The sequence below is a fragment of the Cryptomeria japonica genome, chromosome 5, assembly GCF_030272615.1.
Source record: "Cryptomeria japonica chromosome 5, Sugi_1.0, whole genome shotgun sequence".
In the NCBI taxonomy this organism is placed as follows: Eukaryota; Viridiplantae; Streptophyta; class Pinopsida; order Cupressales; family Cupressaceae; genus Cryptomeria; species Cryptomeria japonica.
The window spans coordinates 611,152,389-611,167,731 of NC_081409.1; positions in this window are offsets into that span (position 1 = coordinate 611,152,389).

Sequence of the window (15,343 nt, forward strand, 5' to 3'; positions counted from 1 at the left end):
TTATTAGTCATTTTTGCATGTAAAAGCCTACATATGAATGAATGAGTGGATGGGTAATATGCAACAGAATGCAAATCTATAAACAGATGAGGTGAAATGACGATCCATAGTGCTCTATTTTCATCATTGAGCTTTAAAATGTTGGAAGAGAATACAAGCATCTTGACACAATGATTCAAGATGACCTGAGTATTTCTTTCATGGATTTTAATATAGCAAGTTAATACAAACAGCTTGATATAAGGGTCAAGTCGACCAGAGTATTGCTTGCGGAACAGACAAGGATTATCTCCTTTCGTGCATGACTTGGATCGTCCTCCTTGATCTTAGGCTGATCAGATCCTGAGACAAGTGCATACTGTACTAAGAAAATAAAAACCTTTATCCAATTTGGAGGAAGAGGAACCAAAGAATGAGTATTGTACCTGCAAACAAACAGCATATATATACATAAAGAATAAAGAATATGGATCCTTGGTAATGGTTCATGCCCATATGGTCAAGGTATACGCTGTAGTCAGCAAGTCATAGTGAGCTATGACTGCATTTTGCATAAGATCATGTAGCTTAGTGAACTTCCCACGTAGACACCATTAGTACATGCCCCAGAACTTCATCGAAAATAATGCGCAAACGATACAAAACAATGCTGAAAAGATCCCGATACTGATAAACGAACGATTGTACTCACAAATCAACCAAGTATTTGATAGCTTAACATAATTTTCTTGTCAAAGAAAACGTCACTTTTGTCTTTGTGTTGGTAAGGAAGGATGCACCCTTGTTTTAAAGGCAGGTTGGATTGTTGATGTCGATTCTTTTGGTTTGATTTGATAAATGGTCAGTGTGTGAGTAGTTGTCAATGTTTATTTTGTATCGGATCGGATAAAATATGTACAAGGTGTTGCCATGTTTTTGTGTGATTTTTGATGGGTTTTCCGATGTTTTTTGGATTTTGTGAAACAATTTTGAATGTTTTTGGTATTTTGAGAGTCATTTTTGAATGTTTTTGGATTTTGTATTGTTTGTGAATGTTTTTGATATTTTCTGAGACATTTTTGAATGTTTTTGTATTTTCTAATGATCGCCTGAATGAAGAGCGTAATGATATATAAGACAATGTAGAATCCACTTCCATCACTAGGGTAAGGGTATTGCCCCCAGTTTTTAGACCTGACTATGAAAAGGTGGGATGCTAGATGCATGGAGTACTTTCTTAATTGCAGATCAAATAACAAGCCATGGTTGGGATGGATGGATGTATGTGTGCATGAATGTGATTGCAACGAGCCTGAAAGATACTGGAGCCATTGCCTTTACGAGTGGCGCCTGTTTGCTAGGTTTTCACCATCGCACTTACCCAAGGTGCCACCGGAGTGGTTGTTCACCGTTTGGATGCATGATTTTTCTTTACTTTTTTTGAATGTTTTTGTATTTTCTTCAGGACATTTTCTGAATGTTTTTGGTATTTTCTGATATGCAAGGGAGCCTGATGCCTTGTACACCTTAGGTATAAAAACTTTTGAGGTGCATGCTATTGATTGGATCTGCAAGCGGTTCTCCTTCTGATGTAGCCAACTGATATGCCCCGGACCCGAATACAGCAGTGACAACATATGGGCCGAGCCAATTTGATTCAAACTTACCTTGATGTTCTCTATTTGGTTGTTTGCGAGGATTTTCGCGAAGAACAAGATCACCTACCTCAAATGTACGAGATCTAACTCGATGATTGTAACTTCTACTCATGCGCTGCTGATAAGCTTTGAGGTGATTGTATGCAGCTTGTCGCTTCTCATCAAGTAACTCCAAGTCCTGAAGACAGGATACTCGGTATGCTTCATCATCGATGAGATTATGCAAGGAAACTCGTAATGATGGTATCTCAACCTCAATAGGTAAGATAGCTTCTGCACCATAGACCAATGAATAAGGAGTTGCCCCTGTAGGGGTTCGAATGCTAGTTCGATATGCCCATAGCGCTGGATTCAATTGAACATGCCAATCACGACCGGCATCATTGACTGTCTTCTTTAGGATTCTCAATATGTTTTTATTGGATGCTTCAGCCTGACCATTGCCTTGTGGGTAATAGGGAGTGGAAAAGCGGTGTTGGATATGAAATTTCTCACAAAGCTCACGGACATCCTGATTTTTAAAAGGAAGACCATTATCTATGACGATGGACATGGGTACACCATACTGGCAGATGATGTAGTTGAGGATGAATGAGGCGATCTGCTTGCCGGTGACTTGGGTAAGTGGAACAGCTTCGATCCACTTTGTGAAATATTCGGTGGCGGTAATAATGAATTTATGGCCATTGGATGAAGATGGATGAATCTTACCCACAAGGTCAAGGCCCCATTGGCAAAAAGGCCATGGCGTTGTGATTGGTTGCAGTTCCTGTGCTGGTGCATGTATCAGGTCACCGTGAACTTGACATTTCTTGCATTTCCTGACAAAGTAGTAGGAATCCTTTTCCATAGATGGCCAATAGTATCCAGCTCGCATGATCTTCTTGGCTAGTGATGGACCACTTGAATGAGTCCCGCAAATTCCTTCATGTACCGCTTCCAAAGCCTTTGTTATCTCATCTTGTTCCAGACACCGAAGGAGAGTACCATCAAGACTACGTCGGTATAGGGTTTCGGCAATAATGGTATATCGAGCAGTTTGGTGAATGAAGGTTTTTCGTTGGTTATTTGATTGGTTGGGAGGAAGGGTATGATCGCGGAGATAGGTGTAGAACTCACCGTACCATGGGGATTTGGAACCAACAAGGCGACATATCATTTCGGATTCGGGGATATCATAAGCGGGAATCCAAAGCTGTTCTACCAAGAACTCATAGCGTGTTGAATTCTGTGGAAGATCTAGTAGAGATGCGATGGTAGCCATGGCGTCAGCAGCTCGATTCTGATCTCTTGGTATCTGCTCAAAAGTGATAGTAGTAAATGATGTCTTTAGAGTGTCCACCATTTACTTGTATGGCATGAGTTTATCATCTTTGGTCTGATATTCATCTGTTGCTTGTCGAATGACTAGTTGGGAATCGCCATATACTTGTAGTTCTTGTAATTTCCATTGTATGGCTAACCTGAGTCCTGTGATCAAAGCCTCATATTCTGCTATGTTGTTTGTGCATGGAAATGTGAGCCTGTACGACTTCGGGATGCTATCACCTTGAGGTGTGATAAACAGAATGCCTGCCCCCGAGCCATGCCTAGTGTATGAACCATCAAAATATAGTTTCCATGGCTGTGCTTCTGTGATCATGAATATCTCTTCATCTGGAAAATTGGAAATGAGAGGATGATCGCCTATGAGTGGTGCATCGGCCAACTGATCTGCAATAACTTGACCTTTGATAGCTTTACGGTCCACGTACTCGATGTCAAATTCACTTAGAATCATCACCCATTTGGCCAAGCGACCTGTCAATGCTGCTTTGCTGAGTAAATACTTGAGTGGATCAATCTTTGCAATGAGTTGTACCTTGTGTGTCAAGAGATAGTGCTGCAATTTAGTGGCTGCCAGGATTACTGCTAGGCAAGCTCGCTCAATAGGCGTGTAATTGAGTTCATAGCCAACCAGTGTGCGAGAGATGTAGTATACAACACACTCTTTACCTTCTGCATTATGTTGTGCCAGTAATACACCTAGTGCGGTACTTGTCGCTGAGATATAGAGTAACAATGGTCTACTTGGATCTGGTGGCATCAGCAATGGTGGATTCATGAGATAGTCTTTAAGTGCCTGAAATGCTTGCTGGCATTTTTCATCCCACTGAAAGCGGATGTTCTTGTGTAGCAGGTGTGTGAACGGGTGACATTTATCAGCCAATTGTGCAATGAATCTTCGGATGGATTGAAGCCGTCCTTGTAGTGTCCTTAGCTGACTGATATTCTTTGGAGGTGGCATGTCCATTATTGCCTTAACCTTTGCTGGATCGACCTCAATGCCTTTGCTTGAGACAATGTATCCTAGAAGCTTCCCAGAGGTTACTCCAAAGACACATTTCTTTGGGTTGAGTCGAACATGATATTGTTCCAGTCTATCAAAGATTCTATCTAAGATGTGGAGATGTCCTTCTCTGGTGAGTGATTTTGCTAGTAAGTCATCAACATAATCTTCCATCATAGTATGCATCATGTCATGGAAGATGGTGGTCATTGCTCTTTGATAGGTCACTCCTGCATTCTTTAGACCAAAAGGCATTACATTCCAGCAGTATGTGCCCCATGGACATGTGAAGGCTGTCTTATGTTGATCTTCGGGTGCGATCTTTATCTGATTGTAGCCGGAAAAGCCATCCATGAGTGAAAGCATGGCATGTCCTACTGTCAAATCTACTATGATGTCGATATTTGGTAGAGGGAAGTCATCCTTAGGACAGGCCTTATTTAGATCTCTGAAGTCAGTACAAATGCGGATGCCCCCTTTTGGTTTGCCGACAGGCACAATATTGGAGATCCATTCTGCATAATCAATTGGTCTAATGAAACCAACATCTAGGAGTTTCTTGAGTTCTGTTTTGACTAGCACTGCAATCTGGGGATGCATCTTACGAAGCTTCTGCTTGACAGGTTTGGCTCCTTCTGCTATGGTGAGGTGATGCATGACTAAATCAGGATCAAGCCCAGGCATGTCTGTATATGACCATGCGAAGTTGATCTGACGCTTCTGGAAGAACTCTATGAATTGAGGCTGTTCCTCTGGAGTGAGAAGAGATGCTAGATGTATGATATGAGGATTTTCAGGAGTCCCCACATTGTATTCTTTGGTTTCCTCGATAAGAATTGTTGATCATTCCTGTTGTGTACTAGCAGGGAGGATGTCAAACCCTTCATCCTCAGGCGCCTCAGAGAGGTTTTCGCCATTGGATACGCTCTTTCTTTTTACTTTTGTCGGATCAAACAGTGCCACAGTGTGGTTTTCACCGGAAGATCCATGTTTTATTGTTATATTTTTGCAGCTGAAGGGTTTGGCATCCGCCCTGAAGTATGCTGCGCTATTAAGTTCAATGGCGAATCCAGCTTTGTGATCCCCGCTTGGTAGGTTATCCCTTAATTCCAAAAAGTCAATGATAGCCTCATCGTTTTGGAAGAGGTCAAGACATGGGGGATTTGGTTGATTCCATTCGATGAGTTCAGGGTGGATAATGGGCATTACCTCATCGATTAAGTTAAGTTCGTTAGATGTATCAGTGAGGGTTAAGATAGTGTGGTGAAGGTTATTGATGGTACTCTCCCTATCAGAATCCGGCGTAGGATGAGATGTAGGGTCTGTGGAAGATGTTTCCAGCTCAGGTACCCAAGTGGTCTTTATCTGTGCTTCTCCGTAAATAGGAATGTCTTTGTGTGGCAGAGGTGGTGACGTGTCTTCCTCATCTGAAGTGTTAAGCTGTACAGAATCAAATTCCCACTCATGTGAGTCAGTCTCTGAATCACTTTCCAGCATCCGATTGCTATACCATACTGGGATGTCGCTGGAGTTGAATACTGCAGGCGTGATTGGTTTATGGACCTTTGTAGTAATCAGTGTTGCAGGAAGTTTGGTGGGGATCAAGGAATCTGGCACAAGGAGTAGTGGTAATATTGACTCAGTTGCTTTTGCTGATACTGTCGGTGCCATAGATGCTGCTGCGGGTTTTGATAGAGTTGCTACTGCTACTAGTATTATTGATGTGATGGGTGCTGCGGATGGGAGTATTGGTTTGATTGGTGGGATGTTTGGTGATATAGATGGTGGTGTTGGGTTTGTGAGCCTCGATGGGGTAGTGGGGATATGGCTTGATGGTGCTTTGATTATGAAAGGTGTCCTCTTTGCAGTAGGTGGGCAAAATGGTGTGCTGGGTTTTCCTTTGAATCTGAGTTTAGGAAGGACTTCTTTTTCAAAGCCTAGGCCTGTATTACCTTTGGGCTTGAATTCTGGTAGCAGAGGTTCATGTCGTCCTTGTTTGCAGTATCCCAAAGCACTCTAACCATCATATCCCATTCTTTGCATAATGAGGAGGCCTTTGCCATATTGTTCCGTAGGAAGTGTAACTCGTGGTATGTCAGTGGTGATGGGATCCTTATAGATCCATTCCGCCAGGTCCTCATCTTGTGTCTCTTCCTCTTGACTCTTTCCAAGAATGAAAGGCGTTAAGGCACATGCTGGTGTGATCAGTGGTTGCTGGAGCAACTGCTGTGGTTTACCATGTGTTCTAGGAGAGGTGGGCATTTGTCCCACACAAAAGAGCTGACTTAAGTTATATTCCCCGGGACCTTCCTCTGCGACTTTCATTTTAAGCTTTTCTTGCTTGGGTATAGTGGTGTTCGAACCGGCAAGGGAGGTGGGACTTACATATGATGTGGAGGAAATGGCTTCCCTATTATTGGGAACAGTAATTTCTGGTTGATGGCTGATATTATGGCAAAAAGCAAAAGGATTTGCATCACCCAGGATTGTGATCTCTGCACCATTATGTGGGAACTTGATACATTGATGGTAGGTAGATGGAACGGCTTGCATGGCATGTATCCAAGGTCTCCCTAATAATAGATTATATGGCAGAGGAAGGTCCAGAACTTGACAAATGATGTGCTTTACCACGGGGCCTACTCGGATTGGTAGTACCACAGCTCCTTTGGATGAACGCTCTGCATCATCATAGGCCTTGATGGTGATCTTCTTGCGAGGATCCACTGATTCTATTGCATATCCCAATGCTGTGACCAACTGTAGTGTACAAATGTTTAGGCCTGCTCCATTATCAATCAAGACTCGCTTGATCCTGTGTTGGTTGACAAAGCCTTCAATGTGTAGCGAAGCATTATGAGGTTGTTGGAAGGAGGAGTTGTCACTTTCAGAAAAAGTGAGACAAGGTGATGACTTTAGATTTCCAACCATGGCTTGAAACTGGTCCGTATTCAGGTTTGCAGGGACTGACGCCTCTTGGAGTGCTTGATCCAAGATTGTTTTATGAGATGGTGATAAGCGTAATAGTTCTAAAATGGATATGAGCGCAGGGGTTTTGTCTAATTGTTCCACAAGATTATATTGCTTTGGGATGGAGGTGGTGCCTTGTGGAGCTGCCTTTATGGTGACTTTGCCATGACGTGTAACAACATTGCAATTTGGGGTGTGATTTTTGAAGGTGATAGTTGCAATTTGTTCACTGGTATCATATAGGTGATTGATAGTGTAATTATATGCAGCTTGCGTATAATCAGTGGTATCAGGACCTCGTCTGGAAGTGGAAGGGCCCCTTTGATCTTGCGATGGAAGTGGATTCTTGAACATCAGATGATCATTATTGGTTGTTTTTGGATCATGTCCTTCAATCTCAATTTCTCCTCGATCAATAAGATCTTGAATGAGATCTTTCAATCGGTGACAATTACTTGTCTTGTGTCCTCTTCCTTGATGGAACTCACAGTGTTTAGTATCTCTCCACCATGCTGGTTTAACTTGCGGCTCATAATTGGATAGCTTAGGTAGAGTGATCAAATTTTGAGAGAGGAGTTGTCGCAATACTGTTTCAATGGGTTCCCCTAAGGGAGTGTATGTGCGTTTTTGTTTTTGTGGATGAGGTCTTGGTTCATCATGAGATGTGATGCGACCTTGATTAAGAGGAACATTTGTGTTATTTTGAGGTGGAGGATTTTGTCCTGCAAACCGAACCATAGGTTGTGCATTTTGGACAGTTCGAGCATCCACAACTCCATCATTGACGATATTCTTATTCTTGTTCCAGAAGTTCGGTTTATCGCTATTGAAGCGCGGGCGAGGACCATCTTTGGGTTCATTAAAGATTTTGATGAGTCCTTTTTTGATGAGTGCCCTTTCACATTTTATACCTTTGGTGATCATATCGTTAAAAGAGTCTGTGTCTTTGACATCCAGGTGAAATTCCATTTCTTCGTTTAAGTTGGAAATGAAAATTTCCACTAGTTCTCGTTCAGGTAACTAAAGAGAACGTCTGCTAGACATTTGGCGCCATCGTTGCAGGAATACTGAGAATAATTCACCTGGTTTTTGTTTGGTATTGCACAGATCAGCCATGGTGATGTCGCGTTCAATATTATAAGAGTAATGAGATAGGAACTTCTGGATGAGTTCCTCAAATGTTCTTATGCCACCTGGTAGTCGGGAAAACCATGATGTGGTTGTTCCTCCCAAGCTTTGGGGAAAAAGGTGCATTAGGTATGTGTCCTCATAAGCCACTTCAAGACAAGCGGAATGAAATTCTCGGACATGATCATGGGGATCTCCCTTTCCTCTATATTTTTCGAATTTTGGTGTTTCGAACCCGTGTGGAAAGGGTGGCATATAAAGATTCCTATCAAACGGATAGGGATAGATGTCGTTAAGTGAGAATTGACTAGTCTTAACACCACTATGAAGTTGTTGGGCGAGATTCTCAACTTGTTGCCGCAACATCTCCATTTCATTTGGAGGAGGAGGTGGTGGGTTACCTCGAGGGATGTTATATCTGATGTGATTTCTACCTCTTTCCTCCTCATGGTGACTTTGTCTTTCTGATGCTTGTCTTAATTGGGCAAGATCAAAGTCTGAAGGAAGTTTGGCTCCTTCTTGAGCAAGTCTTAAGAAGTGAGCATCCGCATTGCTCCTGAGAATTTCATCAAATAATTTGTTAAAGTGAGGGTTATGCTGAACCCTTTCGATTGTTGAAGGAGTGGGAGTACTTGGGTTTTCATCATTTACATTTCCTCCAAGTGCTTCTTGAAATTCATTGAGGTTGTCCTCTTCTTCCTCAATTTCTATTTCTCGTTGCCTTGATCGCGATCGGGTTTGAGCCATTTTGTTTGCAAGTTTGTTTTGAAGTTGATTGAAGATGATGATGAGTTGGTGATGAAATGAAAGATTGATGGTTGGTGGATTGTGTTGTATGTAGATCTCTAGCACTTTAAGGTAGATGTAACCGAAATTCCTTCTTTGAATTGCTTGTTTGTTTTGATGATTTTGGGATGTGATAAGGTGTAGAGAAATCTGAGATGTGTTACAGATTTTGACTACCTAGCAATGAGAGGATTCACTCATGAACTAGTTTTAACCTGCGTAGATGTGTCTCTTAGGATGAGCTTATCCTAGATGTAGAAACAATCTAAAAGTGATGTGATGTGTTTGATTTCAAGCAATATCTAAAAAGGAATCTTGGGACAAGAACCTCTTAATGTTTTGAGAGTTTTGGGATGGATTGATGATGAAGTGATGATGTATGAGTGAGATGATGGATGTTTTGTTTTCAACTTCAATAAAAACTTTGTGTCACAAATGGGACAAACTCTATCTCTTCCCTTTCGGGTGTTGGTGGCACTTCTCGAGCTATGTTGTAGGTGATACAGATGTTTGGGAAGAAGTTGGGATTAATCTTTCCTCCTTGATTTTTGTGATAACTCAAAGCTCTATATTGCATAAAAGATCTGCTGTTTAATGATTTTGAAGAAAACTCGTTTGTTTTACCTTGAAGGTATAGACGCATGCGATGTAGAAAGACTCTATGGGAGACAAAGATTTGTCTATTGAGATAGAAGAATTTCCTCCTTTTGATCAAAGCCTTTGAGCTTAATGGTCTTCTTTTCAAGGTAATATTCTGATGACACTTCTTCTTTCGCAAGATGTGAAGAATGGTCATAAAATTTGACTCTTTGTTGTTTGCACTTTGTTTTTGATGTTTTTGGTTGTGTTGACAGATGTTGGATGAATACTTTGTTTTTGGGATTGATTTTCTGATTTTTCTTTGACAAGAAAACAAAGCAAGCACACAAACACAAGAATGTTGCCTCAAAAGGCACAAATGAGTATGGGTCTAGATCAACCCAATCCTTGGACTTGTTTTTGACCCTTCCTTTAGATTTATTTTAAGGTGTATTTCCAAAGCCTGAAGTCGGCTCAATTCGCACTAGGTCTGTAAAATGAACACACTTCAAACACTTTTTATCCCTATGGTCAAATGGCCAGTTGTGATAAATTTAGCCCACATCTTGATATTTCTTCGACTTTGGTACTACATACCTTATGAATCCCGCTGTGGCAGGTAAGGATGTGATATACTAAGTCTTGCACGAGCATAACAAATAGATGATCCCTATGATGGGGGAGTCACCACTTTTATCAAGCCACAAGTGACCTTTCAAAAAGCTATGTTTCTACTCAAGGAAATATGTATGGTGAGTATCTTGGGAGCAAAACCTTCTATGCTCTTGCACTAAATTATACCTCAAATATCCTCAATCAATAGAATAGGTGGGCTACTACTTAAAGGTGTTTAGTCATGTTCGATGTTTTTGGACATAAGTTCATTCTGCAGTGACTCACTTAAGAGCCTTGTAACTGGTGGTGGGGCCCATTTGTCCTTTCGGCCAGTTACACTGTAGGAACAACTATACCCAAGGCTACAGCTTTCGCTCTCACCTGATTTCTATAGCGGCTTGAAGGATTTACCGCTCGAGGTCATTCCCAAGAGTATCGATCCCTTGGCAGGCCTCTCTTAAAAAAATAAAAATGTGAGCGTTACTAACACTTTTCTCTTGCACCTAGGACCATGAGAGCCAAGGGAGAGGATAGTGTGTGTTAGAAGTAGGTCCACTCGACTGACTGTTTGCACAAGCTTGCCAAAACATGTAAAACACTTGTTCTTTTTAATCCAGCATTTGCAAATGTGATCTAACTATTTGGAGATGTTGCTCCAACAGTCATGGTGTTCTTTTTAACTTCAAAAGGCAATGTGTTTTTGTATTCTAGAATTTGAAATCCTGGTCAACTTAATGGAAAACACGTTTGCATGAAGTAAAAATTGATTGCAAAAATCAAAACAAGTGGATTGTGTATTTTATTTGCACCAAAATTTGAAGTGTGGTTTGTAAATTTTAGGTCCGAATTGATGCAATGAAATCAAATTTTGTGTTTGTTAATTTTAAGCACCAAAGAAAATGAGGCCTAGCTAGAAAACAATGAAAAACTCTTTTTTGTGTTTTTAAGTTCTTTTTAAGCACTAAATGAAAATTTTTGTGATTGTTGTTGTGTTGTTTAACCTGCACAAAGAAAAGAAACGAGTTAATTAAATCAATGCTCAAAGGGGGGCTTCCACAAGCCTAAGTTTTGATTTTTTTTGGTTACAAGTCAATTTGGGCGAAACTCTGTCGCAATAGCGCTATTCTGTGTTTTTGTAGAAGCGCTGATTAATACAATAGCGCTAGTCTACGTGAGCAGAAGCGCTAATTAAAACAGTAGCGCTGAAAGAAAACAAAAACCCGAGAAGACAAACGCGCTAGAAGTGTGTCAATAGCGCTGAAATAGTGACAATAGCGCTGGAATGTTGTCAATAGCGCTGAAACATTTTCAATAGCGCTACTTTAGGGTCAATAGCGCTAAAAGAAATTTTTCAATAGCGCTAAAACGCGTTCAATAGCGCCGAAGCGTGACCTGTGTGGCAATTTCAACAAGCAAAATGTTAATTTCAAAAAAAATGATCAGAAGGTTGCGTGTTCGATTCACGTCGGGTTCACCAAATGATGCCCTCCTAAATGGCACAATGTTAGTTTATGATCAAACAACACAAAACACACAAGATGTTAGAGTTAATCAATCAAAAACTAAAACATGAAGGCATTCCAAAGGAGACACTAAAAACATGCTAATGAATCTAACTAAAGAAGTAAAGACAATGAGATATCTCCAACTATCTCATAGCATGATATTAGCTCCTTCTCCCTTGTTCCTCTCCTCTCCAAGTTCCAAAATAGTGTAGCTCTCAGCAGCTTTTTGCACTATGGATGCTTATGGAGGATTGAGATTTGTAGGATAGCTCCAAACATGAAATGAAAAGCTATTTTTAATGCTAAAATGATTGATTTTACCAAAAAGACAAGATTTAGTTATGCTATGCTAAATGCTCTCTAAAATGGCTATAGTATAAATGCTTACAAGTTTTCAGGATCTGGATTATGAAGGAATGGGCTCTATTTATAGGGAAAATGGAGCAATGGATGGCCAGGATTGAAAGGTTTAATCAAGGGTCAAGCTTGAAAGTTGGGGATCCATGTGCACAATTGGCACCAATAAAATAGTGACAAGTGTCAACATAAGATTGGGTTGAGAGAAGAGGTTGGAGGCATTAAATGCCTGAGGAGACCTCATGGTTATCTAGAAGGTAAGGGTCAAGCCTAAATTAGGATTACCCACTGGATTAGGAGTTAATCCAAGGATAAACCTTTGTGCAAATGATTAAGAGATAATCATGGTCAAAGCATTAATGACCTGATGAGACCCTTGGGTTGAGTAGAGGTTGAGTCAAAACAAATGTTTTAAACATGTAGGAGGGTTTGGGTTAACCATTAATGGTTTTTTGAAGACTTTGTGGATTAAGTGGTTGAAGGTTGGAAGCTTTCAAAGGTTATCCAAGACTTTGAGACATTTAGTGGTTGAAGGTTGAAAGCCTTTAATGGTTATCAAAGACTTTTAGGCTTTGAGAAGTGACTTCCCTTTGCTTAGGAATGTGACAATAATTAGGGGATGGATTAGGCTAATTAGGAAGGGGTTAGAAGAATCTAGAAGGGGATTAGATTTTGCAAGTGGATTTGGTGGGTGAGGGAAAATAGGATTTTATTAAAATAAAAATTCATTTATTTCAATAAATGTGTGCAAGTTGCATTTGTAGGAAAATGCAAGTGGGGTGGGGATAATGATTTAAATAAATGTTTTATTTAATTTATTTAAAAGAGGAAAAGGGGATTTAATTAAATAAATTGATTTTATTTATTTAATTGATTTGTATTTGGTTTAATGAATTAATTAAAATAAATTGAATAATTTATTTAATTAATAGAAGAATGTTTGGGGATGAATTAATTAAATATTAATTTAATTAACTGATGGCTAGTAGATTTTTAATCAAATAAATATGAAATATTCATTTAATTAAAATGGACAGATTTATGTGACTACAGCTGCAATAGAAGTGTAGGACTGATTCTAAGCTTATGGTTGATTCACTCCACAAAATTCCTCACCTTTCCAATTAACCAAGGTGACATCTGGCCCTTATTCAGAATGAGAACCTTGTTGTTCATGAGTTACATGAGTATTATCTTCTAGGAAAGAAGTGTTATTTTGAACCATGAACGCTTGATGTGGCATGTCATTTGAAGAAGTGGTCTAATTATGAGGTTGATTGCAAGGATAACACCAAACATAATTTGATGCCATGTTGTTCTCAGTTGGGACAATATCCCTGGATTTTATAGTAGTGTTTGGATTATAGGGGAGGTTTGACCTTGCATTATAATTCCTTCTTTGACCTTGGGGGTTAGCTTGATAAGGAGTTCTTTGCTGGTTATGTTGATAAGGGGCTTAATTAGACTTAGTTTTTTGGGCTACTTTCATCTCAATATTAGTCATTTTGTTCTCAAAACCTTGGAACATGGTCTTCATCTCATTTTTGAACTCCTGAAACTCTTGATTTGGGATTGTAATAGTATTTGCTTGGGCTGTAACTTGATAATTTAGTGTTGGTAAATGTGGGACAACAACTAGAGGAGGCTCTAAAAGAGGTACAATAGGCTGTATTTATGGGAAAATAGGCATAGGTGGCCTAGGAGCTATTTTAACAGCCTGAATTAGACAGTTCTCTACTCTAATAGCAACATCAAATGCATTTGGGAGAGTATTTGCACCCATAGATTGAATCATAACTGGAATGACACTATTAAGGGCCTTAAGATAAGATAAAAATACATGTGCAGGAGTAGGCCTTACTATGATAGGGATTCTGTTCCAAGTCTTTTGGAAATGAAAGTTGAAGTCAGTCATTTTCTTTTGAGGAGCTCTCCTTATGGTGCTCAGCTACTCTGATAGTGAAAAATGATCAGATTTGTCTTCAAAGTGTGAGTTCAACTTATCACCCAGCTCATCCCAAGTAACCACTGAATTTATAGGTAATCCTCTGAACCATAGAAGGGATTTCCCTTTGAATGATGCAACCAGAAACCTGATTGCAAAATTCTCTTGTGTGATATGATGTACTCCACACAATGAAGATATGTCCCTTATATGATCAATGGGTGTGGTTTGATCTTCTCTTGCGAAGAAAGGTAGGCTTTTTAGTGCTATTATCGGAATATCATCATGATGTGTAAGGTTTAAGGGGTTGCCTTGATTGAAATGAACAAAAGGTTGAGCTCTCAGTAGAGCCATTGGGATGACACGTAGAGTAACAAATGGATTTACTGGTGCTTGAGATTAAGAGCTTGAAAAAAAAGGATTATTGTAAGTTGAAACTGAAGGTTGAATAGTGAGAGGAGTAGGCAAAACTTGAACTGATGGATTTGATGGATTTGTAGCCTTCTTTTTTGCCTTACTCTTCCTCTTTGGTGTTGATAGATGTGAATGCTCAACAAGATCCTTGATTTGCCTAGTTTGGATCTCTATCATAGGCTACATGTCACTAAATCTGCTTGGATCCAAGAAAAATGAGTCATTAGGTATGAAATTGGTTGCCTCTAAAGGCTGGAGTTGCTGCTGCTCACACAAAAATAGTAGAAAGAATGTATCTTTGTTGAGTTGAGATAGCTCAAATAGGTTCCACCGGGCGTGCCAAAAATTGTTGTCACCAAGATTTCACCCGAGTGCTCAAGCTAAAAAGCTCAGCAGTCTTGTAAAACATTGGAAGATTTCCAGGCCTGTGGGTTGCCTATGGTGGAAATAAACCTCCAGAGGGAGTTGGTTCTCTAGTGAAACCTCCTAAAAGGACTAATCTTGATTGAGAAAAGGGGGAGAAAGCTTGTTGGAAATAAAATTCTACTACTAACGGGAGGTGATACACCAATGGGTTTGGTACTACTTGTTGTCCTATAAGAGTTATCAGCTTCAAAATAATTGAGATTTGATTCACAACGTAACTAAGACCATGAAATTCAACAGTTTTATGTGAAAGTTTTGAAAGGTTTTCAAATTTTTCTTGAAGAAAAAATTAATTTTACAAGATCCAACTCATTGAATACCAAATAACACAACACATAACATGAATCCACTATGGAATTTCCTTGTTCTTCAAAGAATTCATGAGACAAAAATAAAAGATTTGCAATAAACCACAATATTCTAATCAAATTCTACACATGACAATTAATAAGACAAGAAGATGATGGAAGGAATCACTAATTTTTTATTGATAATTTGATAAAAATATGTTGCTACAATGCTTTAATCAGAAAGAAATGAGCTACAATCTCTTGTTGTGTGTATGTAAGGAAGAAAGAACTAACTTAGAAAAAGAAATAAGAGAAGACTAAATAGAAAAAGCTACAACTCCAATTGGTAGATTAACTGAGCT